We start from the raw sequence: 25,941 nt of genomic DNA on the forward strand, positions 1-25,941 counted from the left end.
AATATAAACTTGTTGCTTCTAGAGAAGCCAGGCATGGTCTCTCGTGTGTTACGGCAAATGAGCAACTGCTCCACTCTCTGCTTTCTCTAGGACTTCTGTCAGAAAATTAATTTTTACTGTGGCTTACATAATAATCAGAACAAGTTGAACAATGCATTTAAGAAATGTTGACATTTTTAATATGATTGTTTTCTTTCAATGAATAATTTCTGCAGAGGTGGTAGCTATTTCTGACAATAAGAACATGAGACTTCAACAAACCTCAGTTTATGAGTTTGTCATATACTCTTCAGGCATTTACTGTTCATGTTAGTCATGGCTTGATTTCTTTTTCTGTGCGTAGTAGAGCTTAAATTGCTTCCAGGAATAAGAGATGGTATGTCTGTACCTTTAAATCCTTGTGATTTCAGATGTAGGAAGGTACTCTGGAGTCCTTGACCACATACAAACCTGTTCAGGTAGGGATACAGAGTGGGTTGACCCTGGCTGGATACCAGGCACCCACCAAAGTCTCTCACATTACCCCCTGCAACTGGAGAGGGAAGAGAAAATATAATAAAATGTTCATGAGCAGAGATAAGGACTCAGCAAAGAGAGGGAGCACTCAGCAAATACTGTCATGGGCAAAACAGACTAGAATTAGAGATATTAATTGAATTTATTCATAGCAGAATCAGAGCAGAATAATGAGAAGTAAAATAAAACCTTAAAAAACACTTTCCCCACCACCCCTTTCTTCCCACCTCTACCTTCTCCCCTCAAACAGCACAGGCAATGGGGGTTATGGTCTGTTTCCATCCATTGTTTCTACTGCTGCTCAGGTAGAGGAGTCCTTCCCTTGCTCCAGTGTGGGATCCCTCCCAGAGGAGACAGTTCTCCATGAACTTCTCTAATGTGAATCTCTCCCACAGGCAACACTTCTCCACAGACTTCTGTAATGTGGGTCACCCTTCCAAGGGCTCAGTCCTTCAGGCACAGCCTGTTCCAGCCTGGGGTCCCCACAGGGTCGCAGGTCCTACCACCAAGCCTGCTCCAGTGTGGGCTCCTCTCTCCATGGGTCTGCAGATCCCTGTCCCCAACCTGCTCCAGCACAGGACTCCCACAGGGTCACAGCCTCATCTCAGACATCCTGGAGTAGGTCTCCTCCATGGGCTGTGGGTGGATCTTTGGTCCCCTGTGCCCTCCCTGGGCTGCAGGGGCACAGCTGCCTCACCTCGGGCTCACCAGGGGCTGCAGGGGAATCTCAGCTCTGGTGCCTGGAGCACCTCCTGCCCCTCCTTCCTCACTGACCTTGGTGTCTGCAGGGCTGTTCCTCTCACGTACTCTCACCCTGCTCTTCTCTGGCCACAATTATATCTGAGCCAGACAATTTCTTTTTTTTTTTTTTTCCATTCTTAAATGTCTTATCACAGAGGCATTACCACCATTTCTATCTGCCTTGGCCAGCAGCAGGTCCATCTTCGAGCCACCTGGCATTGTCTCAGCTAGACACGGAGGAAGCTTCTGGCAACTACTCACAGCAAATACCCCTGTAGGCCCCCCTCCACTACCAAAACCTGGTCGTGCAAACCGAATACAGGATATTAGTCAGCTGTCACATTATAAGACCAGTTTGAGGAAGTTTATGGAAATAAATTTCTTCATGTGAAATTATTTGCTTTTTTCCTTCTCATAAATGTTGATGATTAGTTTAAAAATATCAATGATTGCATAAAACCATGAAAGTTTTCACATATGCAATCTTCCCATATCTTTAGAAGCTTCATTGATGTTAAAAGAAAAAGAGTGCAATTAATATATTATTTCATTTTTGATTCCATGTCCTTACATTAATGCAACATTACTTTCATCCAGACTTCTTCAACTCACTTAGAAGCTAAATAATTTCCTTGCTACCTCTGTATCATCCTGTCTACTATATGACTCAATCTTTAGATTAAGATCTCCCTTCAAGGAGTAATAATTAAGAAAACAGTAAAAAAGAGATGGTTATTGTCTGTCTTCAGCTTGCTTTCTTATGGTTTCTGTCTTAACATTTTCCATTGGCAGAGTTTTGAAAGGAGTCAAGTGTTTATATTTTCTTCTGTCAAGACAGAGTAGATGAAAATGTTTTCTCTCAGACAAATACAGAGACATATTCAATTGGCCACTTCCCACTTAACAGTAGAAAGGAAATTAAAAGAAGAACTGGAAACTGTATTTATTCAAGGCCTGGAAATGCCTAATATGAAAAAACATTAGCTCAGTATTCTATAGTGCATTTACAGTGCATTCTAAATAATAGCTAATTGCATCATTTACCCAAGATATTGTTAACAAAACATTTTTAAGCTCATTTTCTCTAAAATGCCGAGTGAAATATATGGGTATCTACATGCGCCAGCAAAATCTGTCTTGTCAGTGTCTCTATAGATTTTGCTCTCATTTTCAAAGTAATCAGCTAAGCTTTTGCCACACAAGGCAATTTAGGGAGCTTTATGTAGAAGTCCATGAAAAGGAGGAAAAAGATCATATAATGAAATAAAAGTATTAGTGAAGCTCTGTGAAATACAGAGGAGTAACCTCATCATGCCACATGCATCCTTCTGGCCCACACATTACTCAATGTAATGGAAAAACTCCAAAGAAATATTTAGTAGAAAAACAAAATTGAAAAGCAGCCTGCAGCTGATGGCAGAGGTAGCTGTGGATGGCAGCATATAGTTCATTCACCAGTGTCTTTGAAGGAAGGAGTAAACGTGATATTTTAGCACAGAGGTAATTGTCAAGGAGAAGAAGAAATTTCCATTAATGGAGAGTTGAAAATTTAGCCTCAATCTCTGAATTTCTCTTTAATACATATGGAGTTAAATATGCATTTATGTCCCACTGAAAAAAATTCTAGGCTCTTGTTCTGATATCTTTGCTGTCTTGTCTTTGCTGTCTCCGTTCCCTGTGTAATTGGGGCTACAGATATGCTGCACGTTTTGAACTGAAGCCTCCCCAAGAGTCTGGTGACTTCTGCTTCCAAAAGCAAGGGCAAACTATAAAGGATATCCTCAGATCAAATGGATTTCTTCCCTACTGTATACTTTGAAAATGGCTAGGGGCTTCAATGGTCCTATGAATTAGTTCTAATGTTATATTTAAAAAAACTAGGTTCTTCGTTAGTATTCTCCATTTTGAATATTTCTTTCTTTTCCTTTTGGCCCCTTAGGGGTAAAAGAAAGAAAAAATATTACTCAGTCTTTTACTTTTCTGTTGGTTTGGTGGTTTTTTTTCCCCATGTCTTTCTTATGATGCAGATTTCTGCTGTGATATGTGTGTGCCAAGATCAGGTAACTTGGTTATCAGCCATGTAATGACAACATGTTTCTTTTCACACACCATTCACAGTAGTGAAACTCAAGATAGTTTATTTCTCCTCCTGTTTTATTGGGGAGATCACAATCATTTCTGTGTCATTTACCAGGTACCTCTGATCAGGTATATCCCAAGACTGATATGAAAATTATAATTTCCCTGTAATATTTTCCCTGTGAATGCTACTTCTCCATTGTATTTGCTTTAAATCAGATTCAGCATCTGGCAGCCTTATTTTGTATTCCAGTTCATACTGTAAATGTGGCTAGAATTTATTTAATTGAAAATGAAGTTAATGATAGACCACTAAATTCCATCATATGTCCCTGAATGTTGAAATTATTTACTATTGCTAATGTAGACCATAAACCCAAATTCATCTACAGTCATCAATTCTGGCTAGAAATTTGTTCAGGTTGTCATCTTCACCTCTTCACTGCTTGATTAATGTGCTCTCATGTGATATGTTTAAAGAATGCAGAATGGCTGAGTTTGTTGAGTCCTATGGGGTCTTTGCCTTTTCAATTCCTTCCATCTCTTGCAAATTCCAGAGGATTCTCGCGCCACATGCTTTTTGTTTGTTCAGAACAAAACTTGCCCTGCACAATCACTCAGGAAAGGTCTAATGCAGAGACTAAAATTCATAAAAGCCTCTGAGATTCTTGTTTGCCAAGCAGAGGAAAAATATCCAAACCAATGGATGATCGCTCAAACCACTCAGTATTTCTTTCCTCCTATTCTTCCCTCTTTACCATCCCATTCTCAGATCCTGTTAGAGTTATGAAGAAATGTGTTTTAAAAACATGCTAGAGATTGGTGTGCAAATAAACAGCATGAACATTTGCATGTTGCTTCTGGATACACCCTCTATGCTCTTCTACCATTTTACAGAAATTAGTGGGGTCTGAGCTTTGAAAAAATTATAAGGACAGATTACGTATGCCAGTGTGCATAATGGATTATAATGACCTTTATCAACTGCAATGAAACAAAGAAATCTCTGAGAGGACAGAAAAATAATCTACTTAACCAACTTTCTGCAAGTTGTGATTTTCAACCTCTGAGCACATTCATGCCTGCTCTCATCACAGTTTTTTTTTTTTTCAGTTGAAGGAAATTTTAGTTCTCACTATGCACTCTTCTTTTTCGCTTTGCAACAATAAAGCTTTGCACAGTGGGCACTGTGGTAGATTATCTGGTGGGGTCTTTGCCATATTCACAGATCTTGAAAAGTGTATAGGTATCTCTGGGTTCACAGAAAATGTATATTTATCTCATTAATGAACAGTCAACACTTTCTGTTTCTGTAAAATGTATTTGGGTGCTCATCTTTGCAGCTTGTCCCAAGGCACAGCACAACCAGCAAATGTATTCTCAAGGTTCCACAGTGGATGCATTGCTCAGTGTTTCATACAGGACTAGTAGCAGGTCAATTAACAAGTGATGACCTGCTTTGCATGGTTCTTTTTCGGGTCATTAACTTGAGGAATGTTAAGGGAAAGTACTATCTCTTGCCGGTTTTAAACTGTGAAAAAAACCTAGTCAATTACTATGTAAATCACTCATTCTAAGTAACCTGGTGTTACTGAGAGTTTCTAATAGAGTTGCTCGTTACTGCTTTTAACTCTCAATAGTTGAATATAGAAATATGAAATATACAAAAAATATATTTTGCTTTGTATAACTTATTGTAAACAGTAAAAATTGCTGGCAAACGATCAATCCTGCAGTGAAATTAAATGTTTTTACTTTAACTTTTTTTTTCATTTACACTTACTATCCTTTATTTATTACATAAAGGAAAGTATAAAGGATTTGGGTTAACAAATGCAATCTCCATATGTATGGGCGAGTCTCAGTAAATATCTAGATTTAAAAATGTAAATGTGGACACACCCTGGCTTTTGGTCTATTTCCTGGGATTTTAAAGTTTTCTGATTTGGTTTCCCTTGTAAGATCAAGACAGCAACGGATGAATCTGAGTGATTCCATTATGGATAGATGACCCAAATAATTATGTGTAATTTTGATTACAGTGGGCTATGTGATCAACATGTTAGAAATCAGAGCATTTTTAAACACTTGAGTCTTGGCTACCAAAAAGTAGACTTTAACATTAAAAATTTAGAATTAAAAGGATGTTAGAGGGGACCACTACCGTTAGTTAATGTATAACATACTTAGTGCATATATATTGCTGCACACATGCTCTTAAAACATCAGATTAATTATCATTTTGATATCTTTGCCAAAGTAGTATATCTTTGATTGCAGTTAGGCTGTTACTGCTAATATTTCATATAAAACACACTCATGGCAAATTAAACTGATTCTTCCTGCCGTATACCTGATAGAAATGGTGAAAAGTACCTTGTCCCTTTCTGTGTATGTTTGTTTCCTTTTCAAAAACTAATTGCTTTATCTTTAATTTTCAATCTTAAATTGTTTGTTTAAAATTTCCTCCTAGATTATGCATTCTAAAATGCCATCAGTCTTGTTGCTTTTCCTTGGTTTCTCTTCAGGGCATCTATTAGTTACTATTTATCACACATTGTTGAGTACCATGGGGTCTTTGCCTTTTCGATTCCTTCCATCTCTTACAAATTCCAGAGCATTCTCATGCCACATACACACACACACACACACACACACACACACACATATATATATGTATATAATATATATATATATAACGTCATCATGGTTTGGACTAGAATGACCAGTAACTGCTCTGGTAGGCGCTCAGGAAAGTCAGGACCTGCTACTATCCATGGTGCTGAAAAAGGCTCCCGTAACGGGGAATAATTTATACATAGCCATCTATGACAGAACTGCAGTAAATTTTGGAACTCAGAGATAGTAGTAGCTCCTACAGATACTCTGAGTGTGATATATTGCAGTACAGCCATCTGGTTTTAAACAGTTATTGGTGGGCTACAAACTAATTCTCTCTCCAAAACTCACCTTTTTGTGCCGCTTTACCATAAAATGTTCATGATCCAAAGGGACGTTTTGCTCTTGTACGTTTTGCAATGTCTGTTGTCTACTAAGTTAGAATTTCAATTAGCATGAGATGACATCTACAGCAAGAAAAAAAAGATCAAAAATTGTTTTTGAGTGCAATCCAAGAGTGATGGGTTTTATTAAATAACTGATTCTGCCCCTTGCTACCAAAGAATAAAACTAGATTGGAGGGAGGGGAGATGTTTTGTAATTGTTTGATTTGTTTGTTGTTTTTTATTGGGTGAGGGGGGGTGGGGTGGTTTTTTGTTTGTTTGTTTTGTTTAAAAAAATACTTTGAATTAAATGTTTGGTCCAGAATTCCAGTGACCTGATTTTATTCCATAACAGATTCCTCTGTGAAACTCAGTGTGTCAGTTTATTTCTATGTCTCTTATTTTGGATAAATGTATAAGTGGTTATTTGTTAACATACCAAATAAATTCAGACTTAAGCCTTGTCTTTAGAGGTAAAATCTAATTAAATGTATTTTTATTATTTGCTTTATGATTACCAGTATGTTATATCAATTACCGTTTTTGGCATTTTTCATGTCAGATCCAATGCAAATTAATTAAGTTGTGCATATTGCTTGCACTTTAAGAAATGACGCACTGTGCTAAATTATTGAGTGCAGAGCAGAAAATATAGCTGGCAAATCTTTTTTAGAATACTATCTTTAGTTAATCACCTTTATTAAAATGCCAATGAAAACACATCACTGTAAAGTGAAAATTGTTCTGTAGTAACTTTTAGCTGTAAAACACTGATGCAATCATTTGTATTTACAGCACCACATCCTAAATGATGGTTCTCTGATAAAAATATAACTTAGTCTCCAAAACACTTTGTCTTACCATAAAATTAATAAAATTTACACATAAAATTAATAACTGTGACTTTACCAGGTAGAAAATCACCAGTTCAAAATGCAAAATAACTCCAAGCTATTGTGCAAGATAATGAAACCTTAATGTTTTAAGAAATACAGCAATATGACGATCCCTTATAAATTACCCCAGACCTGTTTTGCAAAGTATGAAGATTTCTGTTGATTTCTGTGGGACCAAAATTTAATTAAATTTGCCTTGAAAGAGGTGAGGTTAATCTGCTATATGTATGCCCTTTGTAGATTTGCTGATTAAATGCCCATTTTGTTATAATGAAGGATAAGCTTATATATGGTTGTAAACTGCAAATTAAATACATACCAAATTAGATAATAGTGTAATTGTATATTAGTTTGTCTTGAGGACACCTGTTAAGTATTCCCCTTTGAAATGTTACCTACCTATGTTGTTGAGATTTGGAAATTATATATCTAGTTTCAGAGCAATGAGTTTCTATTAGTTTTGCTTTGCTTGTGCTACAGGTCACCTTGTATTCTTAACTTGTTACTTTGCATATACAGAGAACAAAACATTTAAAGTATCATGAAGGCACTGGGAAAAAAAAAAACAGTAGTTTAAATAGAAGCTTGAAAGCATCTGGAGATAGAAAAAGGATGAATGTATCAGGAAAGAAAAAAAAAAAAAAAAGCAGTGAAATGAGAGAATTACATTAGGGGAACTTTCTGGTCTCTGACCATTGCAAATTTTCCTATGCACTCACATAAATCACAGAGAAAGGAAGAAAGAAATATTCAACGAAAGAAAATTCCCCATTATATCACATGCACATCTTTGCTCTTTTCCTTTTCAAAATAGGCTCAGAAAGAACAAAGAGCTTAGAACTGCTCAATGATATTATGCCAGAGAGGTACTGTGCTTGGGGTTCCATTTTTTCACCTCAAAGAGGATTTAATTCAGCTGTCAGAGAGGGCTTTTTAATTTGTAGACAGAGTATGGAGAGGGAGAATTCTGTTTGTTCTTTAAAAATAGTCCAAAATATTCCAGTCTTTGTGAAAAATTCTTGAAGCTTGAATGGGAAATAAATTCAAAGTCAAATTCCCTATTAAGTTACCCATGGTGCTTGTTTCTTATTCCTCAGAGAGCAGTATATCACTGTTCTACTGAGGCTAAAAATAAGCTTCATATAAAAATGAGTGCTCACTTTATCGAAGTGTTTTTTTTTGTTTTATCTGAAAGTCAAACAGGTCTTAAAGTTATACCAGGTCAGTTATTATTCTAATTTATTTTTTTTTCACTGGTGTCATTATTTTTTGATCTATCTTAGGCTGAAGTTACGTACCTGGGCTGTGATAGGTACAATAGGAATAGAACTGACCCAGTAATGCTTTCCTCCTTTTTTAAAGCAGTGATAACACGGACAGAGAGCACCAAGACAAACATCTTCCCATAATTTTTTTTCTTTGATAATTTAGAAAAAGACAGTCTATGATACTTTCTAAAATAATGTTGTGGTGGCCAAGAACCCTTGCTTAATTTTCCTATCTTCACCTTGCATATGGTGAGGAAAGAAGCATTTTTTTTTTGTACCATCCTGCTAGGAATTGTATATATATATATATATATATATATTTTCATATAGCTAGAGCTATACAAGTACTGTATTTTTGGTTTTGTAAAGAAAGGCTAGATTTTAACCTGTCTTCTGTCTATTTGTGTTTCAAATTTTGTGGGAAAAAAAAAAAACACATTTCAAGGACAAAAATATTCCAGGTAAGTTTCAACTTCTGATTTATATATAAAAAGTGTTTTGTTATGTTACCAAAGGAAAATCTTTCAAGACCTTGGGTCATCAGTTTGGTTTACAGCACTTCACCATTGGCAATGACAAATTCAACTGAGATTTCACTATGAAAACAATTTTTAGGAAACATGATTTAACAGTAAACTTAAAAATGGTATCTGCGGGCTTGGAATTAGTGAAATACAAGCAAAATTCTATATGTACATTTCTACTTTTACTATAGTTGATGACACCATATCAGGGTAAGCTCACTTTAACATCCTGCTACCATCTAAGATAAAGACTGAGCAACTCTTTGCACATCACCAAGGATGACTAATATACAAGGAAGAGTTGCAGTAAACTTTGTTGCACCACAGGTTTTACCTATTATGGAAGGAATTAAATAGTTTCCTTATTTTTTCTATCTCTCTATTTTGCTTAAAAAAATTTGTCACATAAAAAATAGACTTTCTCTTTCCTGTGTAGGAACTAGAAGCAGGCACCAAGGCCATCAGTGGTGACAAGGATGGTGTACCCAGCAGGGCATTTATAGCTTGGACTCAGTTGAATGAACATGCTAAACTCGATCCTTCACTGGTGTAAATGGAATGCAGTTCCCACTGAAGCTAAAAGAAATCACACCACCTGAGAACCCCATGTCAGAATTATCTGAAATCCTGTAGGGGAAAAGATTAGGATGTGACCCAGCACTTTCTTCATAATACAGGAACAATTTAATTCCAGGAATTCTTACTGTGCAGTTCTGCATTTGGAAATATTAATGTGCTTTTTATTGTGTTTATGCACAGGTTAAAAAAATTCCTTGCACTAGGGAATACTCACACACACATATATAACACATATGTACATATTTCAAATCCAGCTCTACTCCTAGGGTCAGACTTATGTAATTATATTCAAATTAATGCATTATTACATTCATTTTACACTGGCTTAACTAAGTAATCTGAGCATCAGTCTACTAATGTTACTGTAAAGCAGAATAACTAATCTGATTTATTTCTAATAATAGCCTGGTTCTATACCTTATTGCTGAATTTGCTGAGTTTTTTTTTTTCCTTTCCCAAAAGACAAAATTCTTGTTTGTTTGGAAGGGTTTTTTAACCTCTTGGCTGAGTGATACATTTCTGTTTATCAGCCACCTGCATCTCCTCAGTGTATTCTGAGGCAAAAATCAAGGCATAAGAAAGTCCAATTTTAAATTCAATCAGTTCCCAAGTTGTCTGATACAATGGTTTCCATTTCAACAGCTGCCTCTGTCTACTTCACCCACACGGAGGAACCAGCTTCCTCTGGAGATCTGAAAATGTACAGTTGGCAGCTAAAATTCAATTTAAGCCTGGCCAGGTACAATTTTATTGGCACTGGTCCCAGGTCTTGCAATTGACTTTTAACCCCCTCAGAGCTTTCCTTGTGTGCCTGATAGAGCTGTGCACTGCGTGACAAATTCAGTGAAGTCCAACTGCTGCCTTTTGTTGCTCTGTGCAGCAAATATTTTAAGCTCATAAACCATCAGCTCTGCATTTGAGTGGCATTTGTAAGAAGCCTTCATGTTAATTATCCTCACAGAAAAGAGCAAGTTATATATGCTGTTATAAAGAACTGCTTTCTAAAAGCTACAGTGGAGAATACTGCTCACTTTCTTGAATCTCACTGTATCGTGATCCCTGATGTTTGACTGTTTTTGGCTTTGAAAATATTTTTCTTACTTTATAAACAATTTTTTACACTTCCAGTTTCTCTGATAATTGCTCCCAAAACTGAGCATTCAAAATGATTCATAGGAATAACAGGTTAAAGAGTTTATCCTTAGTAGAAGGAAAGAGTAAAGGGATTCCTTTTGTCCCTAGAGTATGTTGTTCTAATAGGTAGCAAATTCTGATAACTGTGGACTAATGTGAAGTAGTAAAAATTTCCTCTATCCCAAAGTCCTTCCTCATGTTAGGGCTGTGCTTTACTTGTTTTTAGGGAATTCAGCAAAACAAGCAGTGAATCAAATGGAATTGAGAGCAAAACAATGGCCTTCAGAAATTCAAACTGGAAACATCACAACAGAACAGAATTTTTATGTTTGTATTCCATAGTCTTTGCAGTAGAGTTCAAAATAACCATTTTATCATAGTTCTGGGTGCTAGAAACCATGAAATCATTAACTAGAATCATATGTTAATTTGATTGGTAAAAAAAGGGATTGGTTTGTGCATCATCTGTGAAAGTAACCTTCTAAATTAAAGGGTAAAAATTTGACATAGGAGAAATCTTAAATGCCTACATATGGCGTTTAGTTCATCCATTCACAGCAGGCTGCCAGCTAGCCACAGGTGTAATGCAAGCAATTTAAGCTCACAAAGCTATTTAAGCTGCACAAACTTATCTCTGCCTAGAGAGCTACTCCTCACATCCACCAGTATTCTGCAATGTGGAACAAGAAGGGAATAAAGCAACAGGACGAAGTTACTAGCACTAATTATTCATCACAGCCCTTCCCATTCCGCTTCTGTGACTTACAGACTGGGAACTGGCAGTTTTAAAGGCGGGAGAGAGGGGAAATCTGTTTTCTTAGGCCATGTTCACAGGTCTTTGCCTCCTTACTTCTCACTGCATAGTACTATTACCCTGGTGGTCTGAGGTATTTCATCAGATGAAAGAAAAGAGGGAGCTTTGAGTAACTAACTGAATTCGAGATCACTTGTTTTTCAAGAAAACAGTGGGCACAAATGTATAAAATGAGTATCTGGGAACAAGTGAAATGAAAGAAGTTCTTTCAGATTATTTTTCACTGTGAAATCAAGGTCAAAGATTGAGGATTTGGTTTGAAGACCAAGCATGGCTGAGTCAGTTTGGATGAAACGCGAGCATTAGGAGTTTGTATTGTTTCTCCCATTGCTCGTGGTTTTGACTGCAATATCAATAGAATCTGATCTCACTTTTTGTTCTTAACATTACAAAATACTATATTTTCTTAATCCTGTCTAACACTGAAGAAGAAAGTGAGAAGTCTGTCTAGGTTTTAGGCTGGAGAAAAATAAATCTTTGGCCATTTCTGACTCATTTTCAATGAAACTGAGAGTTTGAGTCAGTGTTAGAAAGGATCAGAATTTACAGGCACATGTTTTGCCCAAACATCCATATTTTCTGAACTTTTAAAATCTTTTCTGACAACAGTAAATGGGAGTAGAAATAGTGGTTTGCTTATTTTTAAATAGGAGAGGGGAAAAGAAATAGAGAAATTAGCTATATCAGTCAGTTATTGAGAACTGGGGAGTTATTTTTTGTCAGAGGAACTGTGGTAGAATTGAAACACAGCTCAGGGACCCAGCAAAAGTGGGTGCCAAGGAGCCACAAACTTTTGTTAAGGATGAAGGAATATGGAAATAGAGAGGAGTGAAGTCAGATTTAACTGTTTATTTATGCAAACAGCCATCTCATATTGCTTGAGGTTAATTTCTTATTACTCATGATTCAGCAAATTCTTTGTGCAGTGCTTCACCACAGTGTTCTCATTGAGACATTCAGCGATAAAAGTAAATTATATTTTCTAACATCAGAAATATTTTTCTGTTGTCTTGGGTTTTTCCATGCTGTGAATGTTTGCGAACAAACTTCACATCTAGAAAATGGCAATGGCCAGCCAAGGTTGTGACTGATAAAACCTAGGCTTAATGAAGTTCATTTGCTAAAATTGTCCTTTAAGATAATTGAGATACAGCACCTTGAGCAGTGGGCCATATCTACTGCATCAATTTGGAAATGGAATTCTGTTTGTATAGCAGTTGCTTTTAGATAATGTGTGCAATTGTCTATGAAGAGCAGTTAGATAATTCCTGTGAGTGACTCATTGGGTAGTTGCATTCAAATAAGCACTGTAACAAACCTTAAGATTGTTTTCTTCAGCAATTCATCAAGAATTTACTGTATACAAAAAAGTCAATACTGGTCTAGAAATTTCTACAGATAATTTTCCCATCTAAAACACTATCATAGTCATGCCAAAGGGTATATGAGGTAGTTGGAATTTATGCATGCAGGTTCCATTTACAATAATGTAAGTTAGGTGAATCATCATTGCTGGGTTAAGAAAGGTATGGGTAAACATGCTGGTGTGTGTCTAGAACTTTGGGAGACTAACAAGAGAAAGCAGAAATTACTTAACCAAAAGAGGTACTACCTAAGCAGGAAAGTAAAAAGACTGAAACCATAAGATCTTCATCTATTGCCAAAAGAGGCTGTGAGATGTGTGTGTACTTACCAGTTTTAATAACAAGCTCTCTTGCCGAGATATCAGTGACAAACCCTCAGTGATTGAGGAATGTTGTTTGGAGGTATAAAAGGAGTTATTGCAGGTACCAGGTAGAAATGTAACTGAAGAAATAAGCACAAATGCTGTGTATTTTATGGGCTGGCTGAAAGAGAAGGAGGTAGCTTCACAGATTGGAACATTTAACTGCCAGAATTGGTATCACTATAATTTCAAATGACCCAAGAGAAGACATGCATGTGTGCAGGGAGAAAGAGGAGAAGAAGAGTTCCCCAGGCAGAACAGTATAGACAAGGAATAGGATTGACATTTCTTTGTTTTCAGTGACTTGTTTGCTGTACTTTGGTTCCATTTATTAGAATAATAAGTTTCTGTGAAATGGTAGCGATATGCATAGAGAGTGAATGTGTCTGTTAGTTTCCAAAAGAGAAACTGGGTATATGTGGTGTGCCACATGCTATGCAGAGACTTTCTCTGGTAATTTTCTCCTCAGATAACAATTATCAAATGCTTTTGTTACAACAATTTCCAACAATCTTTATAATTTCATTGTTCACAGGTTCTTAACTATGGCATTGTACAGTACAGCATAGTGAAATTTATTCATAAAAGTGGCTCCAGTTTCCCCGTGATTATCATTGTCTTCAAAAGCAAAGGCTTCAAATTGTTCTAAAATATCAGCAGTAAATATTGTACTATTGAACTCACTGTGATTAAAGAGATTAGTATCATTGAGTACAGTAGTCTTCTCTCTTAAGGTTTGAGTTTCACAAAAAATAATGAGAAGCCCTTGATCTCTCTTGTCCGGTGATATAGCCTGTGGGAATAAACAGAGCTAACTTTGTATGTTGAAAATGGGGAATAAAGTGTATTTCTTCAGGCTGAAATTAATCTAGGTTTGTGGTTGGATAGCTTTTTAAAATTTGGATATAGCTAATTGCAACACTGCCTGTAAATGCTATTACAATCTTGTGGTCTCAACCTTACCTCCTGAGATGTTGTGTCTGGCAGTTTGCCTGGGTTGCCTACAGAGTGAATAAACAGAAATATTGTGTGCAAGAAAATACAGAGGCTGTAACACAGACTATCACAGGCAATGTCTAACAGGTCATCCGAAAGTTTTATTAATTGTGCAAAATGTTACCTGAAATAACATTTTTTGTTGCACTGACTTTTCCTGAGAAGGTTCTTTTTTGCTGAGGCTAAACATATTTTGCACTCTGGTCAATATAATGGCTTGCAATCCCTTTTGCTTACCCTGTCTACAGGGTAGGCAAGGGTATCCTGCCTCAGTGAATACCATGGAAGCTTATCAACCAATGTGTGCCCCTTCAGAAAATTACCTCCATGAATATTTAAGGAAATAATTCTGTAGAGATCCATTACATTGTTACTGTTTTAAATATTCCTTTGTAAGTAAACTTATGGGTCCCAGAGGAAGAAAGCATGCTCAATTACCTTCTAGAGTACATTTTTACTAAATGCCAGGGTGAAGAAAATGATGGTCAAGAACAGACAAGACTTTTATTATAAGCGGGTCTCAGTAGGATTTAATATGATTTTTAGCAGATTTAGCACTTATGGTTGTATTCTGCATTTGAGCACTTAAATATCTGTGCATATTCTTTACATATATTTCCTTCCCTTCCTAATGGTGATCCAAACTACAGTTTTGGGTTTGGGGCTTCCATGTATTTTTCATATTTCTCCTAAAACATTCTGCTCTGACAGTTCTGGTGCACAGTGATTCACGAAGTTTTCTTATCCAATTTTCAGCTATCCATAGATATAACACATTTAGTCTTCTCCATCATTCTTTGCTCAGTCCCATTGAAGCTGCTGTCACTGCAACGTTTTACTTCCTTCTATCAAGGCAGGCATGAAATTTCCAGTGGAGCGAACGCGAATGCTAAGGCAGATGCATGGGTCAGTAGGCAGATGGAAGGGGGGAGGGTTTGGGAAAGCTAAACAGTTTGCATCCTTCTCTAAAAGACAGCAAACCACAGGGCAGGGATCTGCAAGCTGATGATTTGACAGTGCAATGCCCTTTAGGTGTTTGACTGGATTTACAAGTTCTGTTTAGCTGACAGATATTTTGGCTAATACCCTTCCCTAGTTTTTTTTCCTTTTGACTGTCAGAAGTTCTGTTTAAAAATTTAAGCAAGCTCTTGTTGTACAGCAAAATAAACAGATTTCTCTTACAGATAGGAGACACTTTCTAAAATTTTTGTTTCTATGAATAACCCAGTGGCTACAAAATATTAACCTAAACAAATACAGTTTACTGAGATTGCCAGTAAACAATCTGGAAAATAATTCAGAGGATGCAGCTTTATTTTGTTTGGAAACTGCTATTCCAAGCTTACAGCACACAGTCCAATATATTTTTCTCCTCTGTGTATTTGTGTAATTAGTCACTCTCCTGACTAGAAATCAAATAATTAGCTTCTAAAGACACCAAATTAAATAAAACCATAGCTAAGTAAGAAAAGTGTGGAAATACAAAGGAATTTGCAGTAAGTGAAATTTTAGTGATTAAATATTTTTGAGTTTCTGAGGTAATTGTTAGTAAATATTTTGAGTTTCTGAGGTAACATGGTTTTAAATATACTGTGTCTAAAATCCATGTAAGAATCAAAAGGTAATTGTTTTAAAACAATAGAATCAGTGGTCCTGGACAGAGATAGACAGAGACATTTGTAATGGTAATTACTATAATCAAGGGAAAGAAAAAGAACTTTTGCTGGGATCACGTGTTGACTGTTCACTGAATTATGCCTTGAAATCATGTTTAAAAATAATTGTTTCATTGACCCAAAGTGTCCCCTTGAAGCTTTTGAGAATGGACCAGCAGTACTGTGCGTTGCCAGAAGTGACCAGGGATGGAGCACTGAAAACACAAATTATCCATCCCCTCCCCCCCAGGTTTCTAGTGTAAATCTCAGGTATCTGATGCTATCTGTGGGAATGTGGTTACAAATATCTCAAACTCCAAAACATTGAACAGCAGGAAGTGTGTGGGATGAACCACAGATGGAGAGGATAAAACCAAGAACACTGGTTGTCAAGAGGAAAGCAAACAGCAACTTTATTACATTCTGGGTGTCCTACATTCTGGCTCAGCCCAGCTAAATGTTTCACCAGGTATGCCTGCATTAGCATAGGATTTGAAGTTCATCTCCTTACTGTCCTTCCTTCTGTACACTGGTTTCATCACAGAGCAGCCTGATGGCATGCAAATGAGACTCCTTTTGGGTTAAAGTAAGCCAGAAGCCATGATCCAGGAATATGTCTATTTGCTCCAAGCATTAATGTGCATGAGCCTTCAAACTACAGTTATTCTGAACTAAAACTCCCCTATGTGTGTCATAAATGTATTTCAGGTCCTTAAACAGCAACTTTTTTTTTTTTTTTCTCAACAGGCCCATTCCTATTTGTTCAGACATTGAACCTTGGACTGTATGTCAATAACAGAAGAAGGACAGGTTGACATAGTCATTCTCATGTCTAATTTCTGTGAATATATGAAGCATTCTATGAATTCACATAAAGCTTAGTGCAATAGAGAGGCTTCAAGCATTTAGGTTTTGATAGCAGTTACTGAGGTTAAAGGTGAGAGAGACACTGAGAGGGTTTGCTTGCCAAAACTTTCTAGGTATCCTGTTTTCTTCTCTACTGCTGAATTTGAGCAGTCCTTAAGATAATGTTAACTGAAACACTGACGAAATGTGCTAAATATGCGCAGTGTAAAACCCTGCTTCTGCTAGACCTGTCTGGCCTGCATAATCCCAAATTCTCAGCAGTGTAACTGTGCACAACAGAAGCTGTTCATAATTAATGCCTGAAATCCCCCCTAACCATACTGCTGCCCTGGCAGCTCCAAACCAAGTGCACGTGCAGTTTCAGAAGCTGAGTCCAGTGTGCACAGATCCAATGGCATGAGGAGCTGCTGGGATTGCTCTGCTTCCAGACCTCCTGCAAGGGCATTTGAGCTGCAGCTACTGATCCCTTCTCAGAGCAGCAGCTGTAGATGCTGCAGTACTGTGTATACATTTCAGGGTTTTCTCTGAGGGTGTGTGTGTGTACAGTGCTGCACTGGAGGAGTATTTTAATGATTAATAAAGGAACTGATAAGACAAGGTCAATCTGTAGTGGAAAAAAAAAATTATATGTTACTACTCATAGGAAACCACAGAAAGCAGTGTGAATGAGGAAGACTATTACAGCTGTAAAAATCAAAATATGTCTATCTCTAGATTTCTATCACAGGAGAATACTGCTGTTGTGGTTTAGTCATTTGGGCCTTTGGACCAGGAGAAATTTATCAGACTTAAGAAGCCTGCTTAATGAAACATGGTAGACATGCTGATTCCCTAACTAAAACCAACTTTAACCCTTTTCATCTTTATAATATGTTTTTTATTAGTCATTAAAGAGCCTAAATGATGACTCAGCAGCTGCCACTCTGCAGCACAGGCACACAATGACTAACAAAAACTTTGGTATTGACAAAATGACTTAGCGATAACAATATTTGTTACCTGTGTCCAAAAATATTCCATATCTATATCTATAATCCCTGCCTATATATATTTATCCAGAATCCATTCATCCATTCTTTTTATCATAGGATACTGAATAAAGTTCTTTTTCAGCTGTGAATGCAAGATAAAATTGATGCAAAGCTTCAAAATCCACTGTACAATTTAGAAGAGCTGTCTGATTAAATGAAAGATTAAAACTGAAATCAAAATTTAATTACTAGGCCTTCATTTTCCATTCAATATATACTGTTGGAGTCAGATACCCCATTTAGAAAATAAGTCAAGGACGCAAGCTGTTTTTTTCCTCTGTATAATTACTGTTCTGATATCAGTTCTCAAACAGATTTAGTCAGAAGAAAAGCTCCAAGTAATGAAACTGTTTTCCTCCTTCACACAACAGCTCTGAGTACAATGTATCCTAAGTGCACATATTTAGAAATTCTTTGGACAATGGTATTGCTAAGGGTGTAGGAACTAAATGCCCTAACCTGTCATCTTCCTCTGTTGTATGCAGCAGCACTCAGGGGAGACAAATAAGAATCAAATGTGTAATAGGTCTAAAAGAGAAATCTCTGCAATGTGTCTGTTAAAAATTTGCTCTGTTATTTAGTAATATGCCTGTGAGTATAAGTGCTCATCATCTCGGTTATAATGAAAAGTAAATAGAGGAATAAAAAAATTAGGATAGTTTGGTCATGGTTATAAAATATTGCTTGTTTAGATAAGAAAATAACAAGGACTATTATCATTCACTATTGCACACAAAAACCCATTACATCAGAGCTATAATTCTATTAATAAATTAAAACCATGGCTAAATTACATCAGTTATGATATTTTAAAGACTACAATGCTATTTAATCATGTACATTTGATATTTTATAGTTGGTATCATGAATTACAAGTCAGCTATTCAATTTTTCACCAGAAAAAATAGGGGTAGAAAATGCTGACAATTCACTTAAGTACTTAATAATTTATATGCTGTTAATTTCTTTGACTCAGATTGCTACATGTTTTAACAACAATAAGTAAACCATGTGCTGATGACACAGAGAAAGAACTTGAAATGTTATTAATTAAAATGTTCCTGATTATACAATCTTAGAGTCTTTATCTGCAAGTTTATGCACTTTTAGCAAGGGCCAGTCTTTGGATGTGTTCTTGCTCAGGATTTCTCCCCAGGGAAAGGAAGGGGACAAGAAGAAGATATTACTTGCACACACAGAAATGGTTAAGGGACAGAGAAGCAGAAAGATTTCTGTACCATTCTAGATTGAATCCTATGGATTGTTCTAGAATATTAGAGGAGTGGCCTAGGTATTAACATAACTTATACACTATAAATTAACTACAGGTAGTGACAAGTACGTGTGTTCTGGGTTTGACAGGGTTAGTGAGATGTTTTGTACTCCCAAAATTATGTTTTCTGGTTGACAATTGTGGGCTTCCTTGTAATACCATGGTTTAAGTGGTGGACCTTAACAGTTTAAGTGATTGATGCTATCAAAATTATCATGGGGAACAGAAAAATTCTCCTTCTCACTGGACCTTTTTCTTAGTAACTTAAAAAAATATGGCAAAAGGGGACTGGTAACAATGCCGAAGTGTCTTTGAAGAAATCTGAATAAGAGTGTAGATCCTTCCACAGAAACTTTCTTGCTTCTATGGATCAAAAAGAATGATGGGGTGATCAAGGGGCATGTTTGAGTAGGGGTACACATGTGAATGTGGCCACAGGTTCTGAAAGCAAGTTTTTGGGGTTTACATCCTTCTCCATAATGACACCAAAAATTAACTTGTCATTTAGCTCCCATTAATGTTGACAATAATATTTACATTCAGTAGAGAGGCCAGAGAATCATTAATCTCCTATTCTACGGAGAACATCTGTTTAGTGAGACAGGTAGGTGTCCTTGCTGACAAACAGAAGCAGCATTTTAGTACCAAAAGTACAAGCCAAGGAAGTCAACCCCAAACTGCAGCCACAAGAGGAAAAATACATATTCTTTCATGTCTCAGGCTGCAGAACATAAGCCTCCCAGACCAGCATCCAGTCAGAGGCCACTAGGAGACCCAAATACTTCAACTTCTTTGTTATTTACTTAATCTTTTAATTTTCTGGCTACATTGCTGTTAATAGAAAAAAAATATATATTTGTGTTTTATATATATATATATATATATATATATATATATATATATATATATGTTATAATTGTTTCTTAATGAATTGAGCAGCTAAACCTAAGTATTCAGAAATCTTATACCTTTATATCTTCCATGACAAATTTTTGATGACCACAAATGGTTTCAAATATTTATTGACTGGCCCCTAAAAAGAATATTAGAACTTAGAAAGATATTCTATTTATTTTTTTAATAAATATATAGTTTTATTTGACATTTGAATGGTTATACCTATTGAGGCTCTGTGTGAAATAGGACAGGAGGGAAGAAAACTGTCATATAGAATATGTGTGCTGCTCAATGTCTAAAGGCTAAGGAAAGTTTTGATAACATGGAATGCCAATTCACTCAGTAGGAGTCCGGTACTTCAGTGTAGGAGTCTGGTACTTCAATGTCACAGTCTGTAAATTAATAAATAAATCATGCAAAAACTTTTTTCTTCTTCTTCTTCTTCTTCTTTAGGAAAAGCTGACAGGAAATGCATACACTTAAATATTCAGGTTGCCATATGTCTGTTTATGGGAGGTAAGCAAAATTTAGAGGCTTCAAACAGTTCATGCTGGAAGCAGATCAACACTCTGCTCGCCTTCATTATCACAGAGATAGTTTTGAAACGGACTGACGGTTTTGTGCTTGATAGGTACCTTTGGTTACACACATGAACCAAAGCTTTTCTGAAGGAATTTTGGGGCAGTTTAAATGTCAGTGGTGGGATCATCACTTTCTTGTGTCCCATGAAATGTGTGTGAATGCTGTTCATGACTTGAATGTACTCGGCTCATATTTTCTTTGAAAATGGGAAGAACGAAATACGCACAAGCAGTTCTTTTCCTGACAGATCTTCAGCACTGATGTCTTCTTTTTCCTACACACAGACAAGAAGCCCCTCTCTCCCTTTGGTGCAAGCCCTTATCAGTGTAAACACTCTCCTGATAAGTGCTGACATATAAACCTGTGTTAATAATGTTGCCCCGTGTTACCCATCCTCAAGACTCAAATAAAGTGTCTTGTTTTTCCTTCCTCCATCATGTTTTTGGAGCCTTATTTATTGGACAACTAGCTAAAATTAAACACATTAAGGAGATTGGCCACTTAGTAAAGTTGCATTTTATTCCCGTAAAAACTCAGCTCATGCCAAAATGCTGGTTCAGATAAAATCTTGTAGTTTTATGTTAAGGCTGAGAGTAAAACTTGATTGCCTGTAATCCTCAAATTAAAGTAAAACTGCCACATCTTCACTAGGTTTCTACCACAGGATGATTTAATGTAATATTTTTTTTCCTAACTTGGCAGTGGAATCATTTTTGAGCTAATTCAGTTGAAAACAGGCACTTTTTTCACTTATACTCAAGGTAAAGCACAAGGGATTTTCCTGGGAGCAGCCAGTTGGTAGGTAGAACTGAACTGGAGTTGTAGTCAGAAGAAATTATCTGGGTGGGTTTGCTGTATTTTTCACCATGATAGTAAGTACCTTAATTTAATTGGAAAGCATTAAATAATTGAGTTGTATTTTGCAGTGCAGAGTTTGTCAGCACAGTTGCAGATTATAAGAGCCCCACTGTGTTGCTTGATAAATCGTTGTCTGCTAGGACTCAGAATAAACTGATTTAAAACCTGCCTCAGTCAAAAAGCATAACAACTTTGTGTCTCTGGATTTTAGTGCAGATGAAAGACTTATAAATATAAATCAGGTTTTTTTCTGATCTTCCAAGAAGTAATATATTCAAAAATGCACAAAAATTGAATCCTATAATAAAAGGAAACTGATCTTTAAAAAAATTTAAACACCTACTCAGAACAGAAATATTTCTCTCCAGATTAGATGGTGTTATTTACTATTCTTGCTTGAACTAGTTGCAAGAAAACTGTCCCTCAAAGTAGTCCTTTATTATTTATACAAAATCAGGAAGGAAATCATCAATATCATTGCAATAGGAATTTGTATTACTTAGTTATATATAGACTTTTTTCAGTACATTAGAATAGAGAAACATCTTCCCATGTGTTTGAATGATTATTTAAAATGCTATATAACTTCAAGGTTTGGAAGAAAATGCATGTTGGTTTTTCTTTTCCATTTTCTCAGTCTCATTGCCTCCTCATTCTTTCATTTTAAAAATCAGTTTATTCATATAAGTTGCCAAAAGAATTTAAAGAAAGTTTGGATAAATTATGCAGAGCTAGTAGAATTGTGTGTGTTTATGTGCAAATTTCATGCTCCTTTAAGGATTTATTGAAAAATTCAGGGCTACTAATTCCCATGGAAGCTTCAGACAATAAGGACATGACATTTTAGTTGTTTTCTTAATTCATTCTGATCATGGGACCACAGAGTCATTACAAAATATGATAGCATCAATATGTTGTTTTGTTCAAGTAGCTCCATTTTAGAATACATATAAAAATTTCTAGGTACGTCAGCTAAAACTGAACAAACTGTATAAGACAATTCTGTTCACTGAATTCTCAACAAAAGCTGAAATTAATAAAATTATCCCCAGGGAGATAGTTTTTTTGTGCAATTTCTCATCTCTGGGTGTTTCAACTTGATAAAAGTAATTATTTTAGCTTTTCCTTTTTTCCGTAGATTTGTACTCTAAAATATATACCGATACAGTATTTTCTGGTTTAAATAATATTTCTTTTCAGTGGGTGGAAGAAAGAATCTGACTTCTTCATACTGAATATTACTATTTTTTCTCATTTTTTATTGAGTGTTCCTTTGTTTTATGCCAAAGATCAGCACAGAATTTTCTCTTTACATTTCTAGATTCTTTTAAAGTCAGCCAATCTGCTATCTCCAGTTGACCAAGCCAGACATTTTTCAATAGGAAATAAAAAACAAAATCAAAAAGCTGTTTAATACGCACATATCAGAATTTTCTTTAAGCACAATAATCAAAGGAGGGTCTGTAATATTGGCATTGTTGCAAATACTGTGGACATAATTCTTTCTGTTTGACACTAAATTTGCAAAAGTCAATGAAGACATTAGAAAATAATTGAGCATTAATTATATTTCCCCTTCTAATTTAAAAATAATGTAAACTACATCATTGTTTCATTTTCAGTATGAGAGATCTTTGAGCAATCAACACAAATTTTGGTTTTTACAGAACTATCCAAACTTGTTGAAAATGAGATTTTCTCCTCTAGTTCTGACTTATTGTAAAAGGCAAGATATAAGAGATGGTTTGAGGATTCCACTGCCCCATCTCACCTGTGTGAGCTAAGGAAGGATTGGCTGAAATTGCTGCCAAGGATGTGTGGAACAGCCAGAATTCATCTCACCTGGGTTTGACTGAGGGGTCCAACTCACCCATCCCAGGCAGCACAGGGATTTACACTTACTGTGATGTCACTGCAACAACAAGAAACATCAAAATCAAGGTAAATTTCTTTTGAATAGGATAAAATTCTGCAGTTTTGCACAAAAGTTCCTCTGTTCTGGACCTCATTTACTGTTTTTCTTTATTATTCTTTATTTCTTAACTACTGCAAGTCTGTGTTAACTACTGAAATAATTTTCTGATGAAGGACATAAAATAGTGCAGGTATTCTGATAGCCCTGAGCCAGACTGAAAAGATTTAACCACCACTAAATTAGTATCCTGAGAAAAAGTAGTTCTGATTCCTAAAATGACAGGATATCTCTGTAACACTGGTGTCTGATGTGCCTTGTAATGCTGTACATTGCATTCCTGATTGCCAATCTTGGTAACACAGAAACTGCTAACTGCATCTGTGTAGGGCAGTGCTGTTTAGATCCCCATTTCTCAGACTCTGAGTCAACTTTAAACTCTGTGTGACTTTTGCTTTTGTTTTCTTTTCTTTTCAGAGTGTTTGAAACAATATGAGGACTGTGCTGCAGCTCAGCAGAGGGCTGTTTGATAGCACAAAGCTCGGCATGTTGTCATGTGTGCTCAAGGGTAGTATGAAGGCATATGGAAGTACTTGAAACTACAGGACTTGATCAGACAGTTTCTGAGGGTTATGTGTTGTGGAAAGAGCCAAACCTGGAACAGTTTCATTGCCTTGTCCATTTAGCAGCTCCTTGGGTGAGGAATCTTGGATAGATGTTTGGATTTTGTTAACAAGTAGACAAAATGGCAAAGCAAAGGGTATGTATGCAACCAACACATGGTGTGGGTGATGACAGATTGAGGCCTGGGAGTACCTAGACATCAACTACAGAACAGCTGTGGGTCAGCTTGTCCCTCTCAGTGCTCCTGCACCCTTTATTTCAGATGATTTTCAGTTGTCAACTATTCTCTCATGCTTTCTGCATCAGCTGCTAAAGCAACACAGATTTCCAAAGCCCACTGGCCCATGTGGAAGTGTAAAACTGCGTAAATCTCATTAGTGTTCTTGAAAAGCTCGGCTGTTTTAGTCAGCCTTCCTCTCCTCCTCACAATATGGTAAAGAATTAAGAATCATCTCTTCCTTTTTCAGTTGAATAGTTTGTGGCAGGGCCTTGTCTGAGAGTTGCAGTTTGGCAGTTAGATATTTTCTATTGTGATGCAAGGAAATTTGACTTAATTTTGTTCAGCAGCTTATTCTCCCCAAACTCCAGCAAGCTGGATATTGAGGAGCTTGTCATCTGCTATTTTTCTGCTATCTAGCCAGATGTGAGGCTTCATGTGGAAGTTTGCAAGGTTGCAGGGAAATCTAGCAGCACTAGGGTAGGCAGTTTCAAAGTTTGCCTTTTAGTTTATCCGCTTATTTAGTTTTGTTTGCTTTTAGAATAAAGCAAACTCTGCCTAGTTGAGATTTGGATACACCACGCTTGTTTCTGTATCTCTCCTCTCTAAGTATGATATAGAGATAAATATTTAAGGAGATGCATTATCTTTTGCAAGGGAATGGTTCATACTTTTCATCAGGATACACACCATATAATGTGACTTCCAAATTATTGCAATAGTGGCTTCATCAGGAGTGTAATAACACTACATTCCAACTTGCAGAACAATTATGAGTTTTGATCTAGGGATTTCTAAAATTATTATTGAAATTAAGGCTTTATGGCAGGGAGAAATTTTATTGTGCTGTTAAGAATTTTTTTTTTTTCCCAAAAACATGGACACTTGGAAAAGCATCAGAGATTTTAGGCTGCCCTAAAAGTAAACTTTCCACTAAATTTAGCCTGATCACAAGCAATGGTTTTATGGTGGCATTTCGTACTGCAATTGGTTGTAAAAAATCATTAGAAGTTACTATGAAATTTGTTATGCTTTAAAAATAATAATTTGCATGCCAGTGTTTTGAATGTGTTTGGGTTTTGAAGTTTTTTGCCATTTTTTAAGACTTCAGTGGTAGGAACTCTGTTGCCAGATTTCTGCTGAGAGGCCTTAACAAAAGGAAGATTTCAAAAGAAAAGTTCTGAAACAGATAAGAGTCCTTGAGAGTTACAACCCAGCCATTGGAAAGGCTTTTCTCAGTCATGATATTTTTCAGATTTTTAAAGAGGATTAACCTGTGATTATGAAAGGGGTTCAGCGGGTGGAAAGAGGAGCAGAAACTCTGCATTGTAACACCAAAGGATGAATCAGAGTAATTTCCCAAACTCAGGTACTGACAAGGGATTTTTCCCTCTGCTCCTTGTAAAGGAAAGATGGTTCCATGTGTCCTTTTCCCATCCTGATTTCAGTCTTCAATTTCAACAGATTGTAGTCCTCTACTGGGGAAAAATATAGATAAATTAGTATTTCTATCATCTGTATATCTTAAACATTTATGTATGCATATGTCATTGCTATATTTAATTGAAAAATTAAGGTAGCCATTATCTCCTGTTCTTATGACTTTTCTAAATAAAATGAAAAACTTCTGACTGTAATTAAAACTTTTAAATATATCTTAAACTTTCCTTTTAACTGAAAGTCAATCTGCAGGCAGAGCAAAGTTAAAAGGTTTCTCAGATATTTTCAGCCATAAAACAAACAAAAAAAA

This window comes from Anomalospiza imberbis, chromosome 2 (assembly GCF_031753505.1).
Source record: "Anomalospiza imberbis isolate Cuckoo-Finch-1a 21T00152 chromosome 2, ASM3175350v1, whole genome shotgun sequence".
NCBI classification, from domain to species: domain Eukaryota; kingdom Metazoa; phylum Chordata; class Aves; order Passeriformes; family Viduidae; genus Anomalospiza; species Anomalospiza imberbis.